The 13200-nt window shown below is 44.6% G+C and overlaps 2 non-coding genes across 2 annotated transcripts; both read left to right on the top strand.

Moving 5' to 3' along the window:
• The first annotated feature begins 4880 nt into the window (after nt 1-4880).
• On the top strand, nt 4881-4952 carry Trnag-gcc (transfer RNA glycine (anticodon GCC)). The gene has a single exon. It is a non-coding gene; the product is annotated as a tRNA-Gly (tRNA).
• Nucleotides 4953-5414: 462 nt separating this feature from the next.
• On the top strand, nt 5415-5578 carry LOC119392074 (U1 spliceosomal RNA). The gene has a single exon (XR_005183666.1). It is a non-coding gene; the product is annotated as a U1 spliceosomal RNA (small nuclear RNA).
• The last annotated feature ends 7622 nt before the right edge of the window (nt 5579-13200 follow it).

The raw sequence follows: 13200 nt of genomic DNA, 5'->3' as shown, positions 1-13200 counted from the left end.
TAAATCCCAGCTGTGGCAGTCAATTCCAATGGAGGCAAAATGCTACAGGCCCTGTGCGTGATGTTAGTGGGTGTTAAAGAACCCCAGATGGTCGCAATTATCCAGAGCTCCACACATTTCTCACAGCCTGAGTTGCTTTAGAACGTTAAACCCCATAAGCCAGTCTTCATATCCATTGTATTAGGATCAGGTGTTACATCATCGTAATCATTGGTCTGGCTATTGCTATATAGAGTGAAACCATAGCAGGTAAACAATAAAACTACAGTAGACTCTAGTTAAACCTAAAAGGACCAGGAAAATATGTTCTGTTTAACAGGAGTTCCATTTACTGAGAGATGAACAGGGGTGTAGAATTCAAGTATGAAACCAATATTATTGGAGGCAGTTGTCCCAATAAAGCAGCAATTTCGTTTGAGAGATTTCCGTTTATAGGGAGTCTACTGTACTACATTATTTTGTGCTAAAAATTTTGACTGTTTTCAAAGAAGCTGAAAGCCGAATATCCGCTTTTTAATTTCGCCCCAGAACGTCGGTACTGGTATGTACGTCCCCTTGACATCGTGACTTCAAAAATTTTTTAAATTGTTAGTTTGGTCATTTGCTGGATGAGATGTTCCCATATTTTACTAGGTGAACTCATTTAGTCATTCACTGGATGAGATATTCTTACATTTTACTAGGTTTAACTTGCGTTCCCTTGGCTTGTTACTGATAGGCATATAATTGCTACTATAAGCTCGTACAAGGCTCTTAAATTCAGCGTCATTGCAGGAAGCTTGTGATGAGGTAAATTCAAGGGACATTAAATAAGGTAAGTTCAGCAGTGGGATAAACTTGAGATGATCTTATCATGTGAGGAAGCTTGGCGTGACAGAAAAGACACAGTGTCCTAAGACTGGCGGCAAGACTGCCCTGATGTTGATGATGATCACGTTTTTGGTTGCTGTTGTTGACAGGATCGGCTCTGGTCTACTTAATTTTCCGTTGATAAAGATGGACACTACACTTCACTCCACACGCCAGGAACTATTTACACATCTCGTCCCTGAAGGATATTTCGTCATCTGTATCGTGTGCCTTTCCTTGAACACTGCGCCCAGTACTTGTTCCAAGTCACAAATAGTATGCATGTTACGAGTGTTGCATAAGGACGAGTGGCACAGCGTGGAAAAACAGGAAAGGGCAACAACAGAGACAGAGTGCAAAGAGCACTGACTTCCAACTGTTTATTTCGCTGGCAGCACCAGGGTATATGTACTACAGTGGGACAGAAACATAGCAAAAGACGATAAGCAAGAGGTGCATGGGGTGATAGCTGCAAAGATCTAATCACCAAGTTTCTAAAAATATTTGCTCCTCCTTCGTCAATGTAAGCGATGCCATGCTAACACATCCCTCTCCCACACGAGCAATTTCAGCCGCCTCAACAATTTCCCTGACGCACTAGTCTTTGTGGCGATTACCAATGCCACTTTTTGAGAACTCGGCATTGCACGGCTTAGTACGCCGACGCATGGACTTATCGACACAGTTGCCGCAGTGTAAGCCTTGATGGCCCTGGTTACCATCTCTTAAATTCTTGTTGTGCTCTTTTAGCCTCGTGTTGATGCACCTGCCGGTCTATCCGATGTATTCGCGTCCGCAAGACAACGGCACGTGGTATACAATGCCCTCTTCACAATGCACAAACAGATTCTGGTGACGAATACTGCACGATTTCTCTTCTTCACTTTTACACGGCCTGGTTTTCTTGCAAAGAACTGAAAGTTTTAGTGGAGCCGAAAACACGACATTGACATCTACACGCTTTCCCATCTTCTTTATGTTATGGGATGTCTGGTGAATATACGGAATAACGGCTATTTTCTTCCGCACATCGACAGGAATGCAGCATTCTTGACAAGAATGTAGCTAGCCCGAGAGCTTTCACACACAAAAAACTACAAGGACAGATTGTTCTATGGTGAAACAACCCAAAATGTGTGAACTATTTGAACTATAAAGAGGGCCAAAGACTGAGCTTGGCAAGCTTCGTTAACCTTACTACCAGAAAGTACTTTAAATATTCAGGATGTCTCCTCTACCTGCACAGACTCGGGGATGGGCGCAAAAATGAAAAGATTGGAATTCATTTTTTTCTGTGCACTGTAAAAAAGAAAGTTGGAATTTATCTTGTCCTCTAAGAATTATTGTCACCTTGCTTGCTTTTCTTCTCTCTTTTTCTCTTTCTGGTGCTTTTGGATAGAGAACATCATTTGAAGTTTACAGATTCAAATACTATAAATCTGATGCAATTTTAGTTTACGGTCACAAGTGAAACTAAGTTAGCGTTTATTTGTATACAATGATAGATGTATTTGTACCCCTCTACAGTCCAAGAAAAGCCACTCTTATTGTAAAGAAGTTCATTAGCGAGAAGAACTGAAGACTAGCAGCAAAACTGCCATGAAGACTGTGCACTAGCTAGACATGATGTTACGCATTTTGGTGGCACCTGTCGAGGTCTTTAGCCGAAGATTTCAAATCCGTAAAGATAAAATGCATTGTGTTCTAATAGAGCCCGAGACTGAAGTTGGCAAGAAAACTGGTGCACAATAGCCCAAATGAGAAAATGCTGGCAAGAACTGTGGCTTCGCCGCAACATAATTATTATTCTTTACCAAGACTGCTGCATTTTGCAAGTGGCCATCCATCTTTCTTGCTACAGATCAAAGTAAAATATTCACTTCAACATTATGTCACCGTGACTCAACTGCATCGTCATCACGCACACACATGCATTGGATAGTGAATGGTCTTCTGGAAGTCTTCAGCTATTTATTTACATTTAAAATCGTGATCGATTTCTGTGCTTATTTCTGAAGTTTTTGTATATCCAAATGCACTGGTTACACCTGTTGTCCACTTAAATAGGATGCCTGTTGATTCAGTTCTCCTTTAAAAGTTGAAGTGAAATAACAAATACATTAATTTGCAACAAATAGCTTTATTTTCACTATAAAGAATGGCTTAGTTTGTGCTATCACTGCACACATGATGACCCTAAAATTCATGAATAGATTATGTGCGTCCTCTTCATGCAGAGTCATCATCAATTGATTCCACTGTTGCTTCTTAATTGCGGCCCGGCCTGTCCCTACGCTTGCCCGAACGAACAACCTCTAGTTTTTAGCATTTTGTGGCTCATCACAATTCCAAGAGAAGCCACCGACGCATCCAGGAGCGCGGTCCTAACATGCATTGTAACTAGAATCTACACAATAATAGGACTTCTTAGTTTCGGACAACAAAGTATAAACCCTTTCGCGACATTAACAAGTATACACTGCATGATTATGCTACATGATAAATTACAACGACAATTATTACGGGTGTGTGTTCGTCCCCCTAATCACCTAGAGAGGGGGGGGGGAGTGAAAAGTCTGCCTCATACCATTACTTATGAGGACTTGTCCGTCATTATAGCGGCCGTCATTGTCCGGATAATAGCGGCCAAGGACTCGTCATATATTAGATATCAGGAACACTTGCCATCTCTACTCACGGAAAGCCACGGACCAAATGCAGGCAACTGTGAGAAGCACTTCATTGCTTAACTTTCATTTTTTTTTGTTCATTATGAAAATTTCGAGCTCCACCAACAGGAAGGGGAGGGGAATGCGCATGCCTATGCTTTGTAATGCTGGTTTTGTACTGCTGCAGTGCTGTTCAGTTATATCGCATGTTGCCTCTCCTGCCTGTGCCTGAAATATAGGGCTGCAGTATTTTTGAATAAATAAGTGGCATTTAGAGTTAGGGGAGTCTTGGGTGGGGGGGTCTTAGACCCCCCAGTATTGATAAGGGATCTGAAAACCTTTGCTCACTGGCGTAGCCAGGGGGGGGGGGGGGGGGTTAGGGGTTCAGAATTCCCCGAAATTTTTCAATTTTGCATGTGTGTATGTACGCCCACTTCCAAACGCATGCACAATCATACATAAAGTATGGTTGAACACCCCTCCCCCCCCCTTTCCTCCCTGAAAAAGACTGTTGGCTACGCTACTGTCCTCACTGGATTGTACAGTTGTTAGCTAAAAAAATATAAATTTCAATGAATGTACAGGCAGCCATGTGCACCATGGACCGATGTTATGTAAGTCTGTCCATGCTAATTAAATATCACGTTTTTTTTGCAAGGTGTAATGAATTACATTTTTTTGCTAAAAATTTTATTTACGTTGACTTAGTTTTATGGTCTCCATTGCACTAGACAGTAGAGACTTCAGAAATGAATCGTGGTTATTGGATAATATCGCATACAAGTGCTGATGCTTCGTTTCACTGTGGGCTATCTTATGTCAGATACTGTCGAGCACATTAGTAAAGCGTGGGGATCGCTTGTTTCAGGTCTGCGTCATAACATGAGTAAACAAAAACCACCTTTGACCGCGGACTTAATTCATTTTTAGTGGACCAGTGGTGAGTAGCGGGGCGTGTCCTCCTTGCCCCGTTTGCGTAAAACAAGCCCTCAGCCGCTTTTTCTCTCTGCCTCTTTCTTTCCCTTACCACCTGTCATGGATAAAAAAAATAACTAAATAAATTGGAGAGACGCAATGGACACCAAGAGGTTAGGCCGCAGAGGGCTAAGTGGTCATGACAAAATTAAGAAATACGCAGGTATAAAATGGAATCGCCTCGTGCATGTCTGGGCAAATTTGAGTTCATTGGCAGTGGCCTTGATCGTGCTGCAGTGTTCCTGGCATCGGTGCCAAAAGACAAATCTGTAAGTGCAGTTCGCGAACGTACGCTTACGCCCTGTGCAACGTTGTGTGCTTCAGCACCACATGCATACAAACATCCCTACCATACATACGACCTCATCGTGAAGCGTCGGTGGTTCAACGTTGGGTGGTTCAGTGGTAGAATACTCGCCTGCCACGCGGGTGGCCCGGGTTCGATTCCCGGCCGACGCACTTTTTTTTTTTCGTTTTTTGGCGTGTTTTGTTGCATACGTTGATGTATTCATAACTTTTCTTTCTTGGCGATCACCGTTGCGTCTTTATTTTTTGTTCTTTTTCAGAACACAGTGCCAGAAAATTCGTGAGTCTTCTTTCTGGTGATTAGCGGTAGACACGCCAATTAGATGCAAATGACCGCGGCGGTGGCGCACCTAGCGGCGTACAAAACATTCTCCCTGGCTTCGAAAACGCTGGCGTAATATACGCTCAAGATTTGAGCCTTGCTTAACATCCATGACAGCTAGGTGCAGTTTAACTTAAAAAGACTGCGTAATTTTTTGTACTAAATGCACTACAAGAAATTCCATTTGTATTCAACTGAGAAACAAAAGAAATTATTCAACGTCGTCGACGCCTTCGCTGCGTCTTCTACGAGGTCGCGAATGGTGTGGACCGACGGCGCGACCATCATACGGCATACTTACCTGGTGCCGGGATTACCGTGATCAGCCAGGCGGTGTCCCCAGGGAGAGGCGCGGGCATTGCACTGCGCTCGTGCTGACCCCTGCCACTACCCCAAACTGGGGCAGATGGGGCATGCAATTTTTGGTAGTGGGGGACTGCGTTCGCGCTATCCCCCCATTTTCTAAATCAAAAGAAAGTTGATGCGTCAAAGGCATAGGACCCTCTCTAATCTGCTGATCGTCGGTGGGTAAGACAACTACCGCAAATATTTTATAGAATCCGTCCAGAGCGAGCAGAGTTCGAAAGATTTGTCGTCTCTTCTCTAAGCCGGGAGGTGGGAAAGGTGGCACAGGAAAGAAGGTACGTCACGCGCGCCTCGTGACTTCAAGCAGCTTCTTTTCTGTTCTTTTTACTTCGACACGCGGCGTACTTTCTGAAAAGGAACTTTCAGAGCGGTCGCGCGCGCGCGGCGGCCGCAGTAACTACCGAGCGCGCCATGTTCAAATCAGCCAATGGCAGTGACGCCGTAAGAATCGTTTTTGTCGAGAGAAGAGAAAGCGCTTTTTAGGTGACTGAGAATTTATTGCAAATCCCAGGCCACGTGCTGCGCTATAATTAGGACTCTGCGTTTTCGGAGTTCATTTTTCTTGAAATTCGGAGGGTGTTTTTCGGTGTTAATCTTTCGGGAGGAAATTCGACGTTTATCGGAGTTTATTTCACGTAAATTTCCAATTCTCCGAAATGCGGTGTTTAATTTTGCGTTATAAGCTGTTGCATTATTAATTTTATTTTCAATGAAGATGCGTTGCATTGTGGCTCTCTCATCATCTTTATGAAAAATAAAGGACCTATTATTGTTATTATTCTCAATACTCCGAAATCTTAGATGAAATGACATCTGAACACGAAAACATGCGAACACACTAAGTGTATCTTAGATGTCTGGAAGGTTTGAACGCACAAACACATATACATACAAGCAATAATACTGAATACAAAACACCTGCGTTTGTTCGTATTACAACATTTAAGTTTGCTGTAATAGACGCAAGCATATTTTACGTGGTTGCTGCCGCTGATGGAGGTGCGCTATTTTCGACTGATGATTCTCAACTTTGAAATGTCCTTTCAACATTGAAAATGCCCTTTGAAAATAGGAGTTTATCGGATAAATCCGTATTGTCAAAAAGCTTACCGGCGAGTGTTTATCGGATTTTTTTTCGGATTTATCCGAAAACACGGAGCCCTATCTGTAATGTTTGGCTCGCGTGTTCTCGGGAGCCTGGACTAGCGATCGGCCGCGTTTTCGGACCATGCTGAAAAAGTGTTGCAGTGCCCCTTTAACGAGCAATATGACATTGTTCCGTTGTTTATCGATAGGGCATGTTCTAAGCGGTCACTGACACGTCAGCAGAATCTAGTAGACCACACCCGCTGCACATTTAACAAAGGACGTGTCAAGCACGAAGCGAGAGACGTCAACGTATATGTAGGGTCCCCCACTCCCCGGGAGCGCGAGACAGTGCTAGGGTGGCCGCCCTAGCCACCCTAACGGTGCATCTTGATATACGGTCCCCTGACGACACCCCACTGAGCAGAACCACCTTTTGAGAATTGCGCGAAGATGAGATTTCGACGAGATCCTACAAAAAAGAAATATGGTAGCTGTGAGTCTGAAATTTTATCTTGACATACTATGAGTAACATGAGTTCACATAAATTTTGTTGCCCATATTAAAGGGGGGGGGGGGGGATTGCAAATACGGCACGTTGCTCAATAATGCTTTAATCGCAGATCCTTTTGCTCCGCGTCTATAATAGTGACAATTTCCAAAATTTCCCAGAGTGTTGCCACACATTAGATTAACAAATGTGCTAAATACGACTGCCGATAATGACATCAAACGAAAACTAAAAATGCATAAGTGAAGGCATGTCTTCTCAAAATGCAGCAATTTGAAATTTAATTTAAGAAAAAAGGCCACCTTCAATTTTCTTTAAACTCCCCAGAATTAAAGCCACGCGATTGTTCTGACTTAATATGTAAAAATACATGTTGCATTATTTCTGTTAGGTCGGAGTAACAAAGCCACCAAAGTAGCCAAATTGACGTTCATGCGCGACAGTTAAATGAGCGAGCATGTAGCTATAATTGTCATTGTCATGATATTTAGGTCTTAATTATGTTCTCTCGTGTTCACGAAACAACAAATAGAAAGATAGAATACGAAGAGTTGCCTTAAAGTGGAAATTTGTGCATATGCGTGTTTGTACTCGTCGCACTATTGTTCCTGGCGAAAGCAATCATCAGAAAAAGTTCGTCTAGATGCACACTCGCGTCGGGTTTTCGCATGCAACAGTTTCTTCAGCTCTAACGGAACACATGACGCGGGACAGGCATTGAAGGAAGAGTGGGTCCACGTAGAAAGTGTCCTGGGGACGGCACCCACGATCTCCGCCTTCTTGCAGCTGGCGTAGGACGTCCGACAATGACGTCTCCCCTTCACCGCCATCTTCATAGGAGAAATTTTTTTTGAATAAGTGAATAAGTTTAGCTCGATCAGCAGCGTTTTGTTCAGGAACAAGATTTTCTACAGACACAGACGCACGTGTACATTTCATGGCGATCTGTTTGAAGAGGCTGAAGCAGTTTCCAAGACGGAGAGAGCTTCTTCTGGCATAAAGCTCATGAACAAGGCGTTATCCAAATATTAAAACTCCGAAAGTTGCGCTTACTGCTAATATTTTTCTTGTGCTTGTTCAGACAGCGCTAAACGCTCGCTCTGAGCTGCGCAACTCAGCCATATATCTCAGGGGAATACAAGAAGCGCATGCATATACTCTCATAAGGTGCGCAGTAGAAGACTGCCGGGCAGTCGACGACACGACTGGCGGACGTGATAGCTGATGCGCTATTGCGACTTACCTTTGTGAAGCGTACTGAATCTCTGCGCCCCCCCCCCCTCCCTAGTCAGCTGGGGTGGGGGTGGGGGGGATCAGAGTCTCCTCCATACCGTTACTCAGAGCTATAGGCGTGCGCAGGGTTCCCCATTAGGGGGGGCAAAGGTTCGCCGCAGCGCCTCCCCACTCTACTAAGTCAATGTATGGGGCAGATTTTGCGCCCCCCTCTTAGGTGATTAGGGGGGGGGGGGCGACCGCTCCCCTTGCCCCCCTGTGCGCACGCCTATGCTCAGAGCAACAACCTTTACTACTTAGACCGTATACCGTTACTACGTAGAGCAACAACAAATTGTTGTTCCATACGCATTTTGTCTACGGACGCGATTCGCCAAAACCTGCAGTCACATACAACTTCACTGTAAAAACAAAAAAAAGAACGCGCACAGCGAGGCATCTCGAGGCTAGCGCGCCTCGAGTGACGTGACGCTCTTCTTCTTTTGCCTAGGCCACCTGGTTTACCTTGGAGCCTTCGAGGCCGAAACAGAAAACAAAAATTAAAAAATAACGAAATAAGAAAAGATAAATATGAATTAAAATTTTAGAAATTAATATAAAGAGTTGCCTGTAACTGCAGTGTGCGCCGCCGAAAAATAAAAATAAAGAGAGAACGTTCGAATAGTTATTAACAAAACTAAAAAAACGACAGTTATAATATATAAAAACATTAAAAATTGAATAGTCTGTAAGAGTGCATCCTTACATGCATCCCTCAATTTCTTCTTCGAGCCACGCCCACATTTCGCATGAGGAGTATCGTAATCGTCGGTAATTTTTTTTCTCATTTTTTTTCTGAGTGATACCGGTGGGAAAATTGTTTAGATGCGAAATAGCAGCATCAGCCTTTTGCATGATCGTAATCTTTTCTGAGCTCTCGATCGGATGACGCAGGCTGAAATGCTCTAATTAAAATGTGCCAGCAGTCTGACATTTCCGGTTATAAAATGCAATTGAGCCTAGCCGTCTGAAAAATACGTCCCTCTGGTGGTAAAATCAAACCCCGACGCGCGTTCTTGCATATGTCATTAAGACACACATGTGTTTGTGTCACGTATCTCTCTTTTGTGTGTGTTCTGATGCGTCGTCCTTAAAGTGAGCTAACGAAAAGGCCGCAGAACTTCGCGATAGGTGGTCATATCGATTTCCCATGGCGAGGTCAGGAAACAGGTGGACAGCAGTGGGTCATAAGTTCGAAGAGGGGGAAAAGGAGAGGGAGAGAGAAAGAGGGGGGGTGGGGTTCCATTCGTTGGTCGCTATGACGACACAATGTCGTTCCGTCACAATATCAAGCTGACAGCTCGTTGTATTCCCGTACAAGCTTCAGCGCAAACAAGTCTACGACCGTGCCCGGATATGGACAGTAAGTTTAATTTTCATTATGCTGCGCGAAATGTAATAGTAGATGATGTCGAAATGCAGCGGCCCTCTCGTTTTGTAGCTGAACAAAAAGAACAATGGTATTATATGCGTCGTGTCGTTTCGTTGCGCGCCTGCATCGGCGCAATCGCCAGCTGCGCAGAACTGCGTTCCAAATTTCGACTGGAAAAAGGCGCTCTTGGGTGGCGAGATGGGAACGGATCACTTGCTTTGCAGTACATGTTATGAAATGCGTGTGATTAAATTTTGGCGTTTTTGGCGCCAAAAAGGGTCGCTGCCGCCAAACTTATTATGCCTCCGTTTGCATCCCGCCAATGCTGCGAAATGCGACCGCCTTCATGGAACCTCTTCTCGTGTGCATTCGGATATTGCATCCATCTACGCATGACACGTGGTTGCAACCAACGAGAACAAACGAGGATTAAACGGTCCTTTGTTCGGAAAATAATGAAGCGAATGACCACGTGCTCGACACCTTACGATGTTCATAATAGATGGCGCCACCACCCAAGACATTCTAAGCGTGCCCGTGTTTCTGTATTGACGGAAGAATCTGCGCGATTCGCGATGCAAACATACAAACTACACACTGTAATGCAAACGCAGCGACGGCGTTGCAAGTGCGCTGACGCCTACGTAGCGGGGCGTAGCCTGGGGGGGGGGGGGGGGGTAGTGATTCACCCCCCCTGAAAATTTTCAATTATGCATATGTATGTATACACGCACACATACAATTGCGCGCACGAACGTACTACACAAAGTATGGTTGAAGTCCCCCGCTAAAAAATTTCTGCCGACGCTACTGGTACGTAGTGCGGAGATTAAACACTTCTACCGCAACATCTGACCATGTTATGTAAAATCGCAGTTGTTTGTGAAACGTGATGTGTAATCACTAGGGGTGTGCGAATATAAAATTTTTCGAATACGAATCGAATACGAATATCCACCTTCGAATATCGAATCGAATATCGAATATCAAAGGAAAAATGCCTCCACAGTAACGATATTTTATTTAACATGCAGCTATTTGAAAAAAAAAAAAGAAACATTAACAGCCTGACCGGCAACACACCATACACTGCTATCACCAGAACACAATGTCCAGGCTAGCACAATGCACATCACAACACAAGCAAATATCACGGCACAATGAAAATAATGACTACATGTTATCATGAAGAAATATGAGTTGCTCCACATGATCAGGCAGCAGGCGCTCCCTTGTAACAGAGACACCCCCCCCCCCCCTTCCACTGAAAAGGCACGCTCGCTTGGAACAGAAGTGGCTGGTATAGTTACATGGGGCAAAGCTTTGCCAGACTGGGGTATCTGAAGGTGCCTACAGTCCGCCACCAGTCACACGGGTCACTGTCTTTCTTCAGAAGTGGTCCCGCATAGTGAACGAGTGGTAGTGCGGCACGTTACGGCCGCATAATATTAAAAATGTACGTTTACATGATCGCCAACAGCGCTGCACGTCGGAGATGCACCAGCAATAAATCATACGTATTGGGGCGCTCATCGCAGGCAGATATCGTGCCTCCGTGTACTTACGATGTTTATCGCTCCTCTCGGCAACGTTTTTAGCGATACGAACGCAGCAGAAATGTGGAAGACGAGTTATTTTATGCATGATAATCGAATCGCATATTCGAATTTTTCGAATATTCGGAATTATCGAATACACGATTTTCGAATGGAATACGAATATTTCGAATGTAATATTCGACGAATATTCGAAACTTTCGAATATTCGCACACCCCTAGTAATCACGGAAGGCCCTTCGTGTCGGGCCTCATGAGTCATTACGCAGTAGTACTCATTTCGAGCAAAAAACAATTTTCATATAATCATCTAACTAATTTTGATTCAAATTAAATTAAAAGACATGGTGTTTTGTAGGATTGGTTTTAGTTTTACCGAAAGCTTTCCGTCTTTACCGTGGCACGAGTAGGTGTTTAGTGGAATACGCAGCCGTTGACCGGGCCCAGCTTCAAGGATATGATACAATACAACCAGATGGGAGGTATAGTTAATCGGCATTGTGGCAAATGTCCATGAATTCTATTCCTAGTGGAAGCGCATGCTGCTCTCCGACAGTAGAGAACGAATGGTACTCTAAATGTTTAAATTTTGTTCTAAACAACAGTGAGAAGTCTCTTTTGTCATTATCATGAACGTATGTCTATACTCCATCTCACAAGCTGGTTGCAGCAGGGTGGAAGCTACGATGGCTACGAGGTGTAAACAAACCACACGCTTACGCAGCAAAACATAGTTCAATTTGTAATTGCATTATACGGTGAAACCTCGGTGATACGATCACAGCTGATACGAATTTCGGGGTGATAGAATTTTTCGTTGGTCCCCGCCAATGCCCATTGGCCTGCAATGTAAGGGAGTACGGTTGTTGCGAACCGATTTTCACCCAGCGACGTTTGATACGAACGTACGCTACCGCCAGGTACGAAGAGATGCTGTCTGCGCTGTCGCGGAAGACGTGCCAAGCACGTGCGAGTGCGGGAACGCAAGCGTAAGCATCCGCGCCGCACCGCCAAATCGTCAGAATCACGGTGTAAGAAAAACTTTTCTTACGGTCAGAATGAATCTTTAGAGATGCGTCACGGCCTATGAGATTCTGTGCGCGAATCTTTGAGGCTCTTATGTGCCTTTTTTTTCTAACGCGTCGATGCGGGCTGCTGTCGTTGTACTGTGTTTACACGTGCCTTCCTCGTGTATCAGACATCTACGAAAGGTGGACGAGGACCGAAAGAAGGCGAGGACGGTCTTGGCGAAGGACTCGGGCCTCACAACGTAAACATGCGCGACCGTTGAGGTCGCACTTATGCGGGCACAGCCGTAAATCTCCCAAAAAACATCCTCAACACCTCCGGAATAACGAAATAATAAAACAGGACCGTCGTTTTGTAATTTTGTGCCCTTGACCCATCGCGTCACAGCGCTTCTTTCGTTACTTTCGGTGGAGTACTCCGGTGTCATGCAAAAAAGCATACTAAAATTAGCTGTTTGTTCAGCCATGCCTCCTAAGCCTTCTTGCCGAGAATTTGAGAATGAATCTTGGAAACAGTGCAAAATATAGACACGAATGCATTGCTGTCGAAGCACCGGGACGCAAATATAACGCAAACACAAGCGTCGGTTTAGAACTTACGGGCCACACAGCTCTCGACGGGGACTTAATTTCGAGGCCCAAGGAAACAGCGTCGACGTGTGCTGCCATATTGTTTTTTTTCTTTTTTAGGGGCGAAGCTCCTTATGCCGTGGGTCTGTTCATCCTCCGTTTGTTTGTAGCGTTGTAGTAGCCACCTCTAGCTCGTGAGAAGGGCGCGTTCAGGTATGAAGTAGAATAAGAAGACGACGTTAACGAGTGAGACTCTCGTGCGTGTTCGCCTGTGTGGCATTCTTTCTTCTTTACTGCGCGCGTTCTGGTATGCAGTT

The sequence above is a fragment of the Rhipicephalus sanguineus genome, chromosome 4 (genome assembly GCF_013339695.2).
Source record: "Rhipicephalus sanguineus isolate Rsan-2018 chromosome 4, BIME_Rsan_1.4, whole genome shotgun sequence".
Taxonomy (NCBI): domain Eukaryota; kingdom Metazoa; phylum Arthropoda; class Arachnida; order Ixodida; family Ixodidae; genus Rhipicephalus; species Rhipicephalus sanguineus.
Note: the sequence above shows the minus strand (reverse complement) of the source record. Positions and strands in the feature narration are given on the sequence as shown.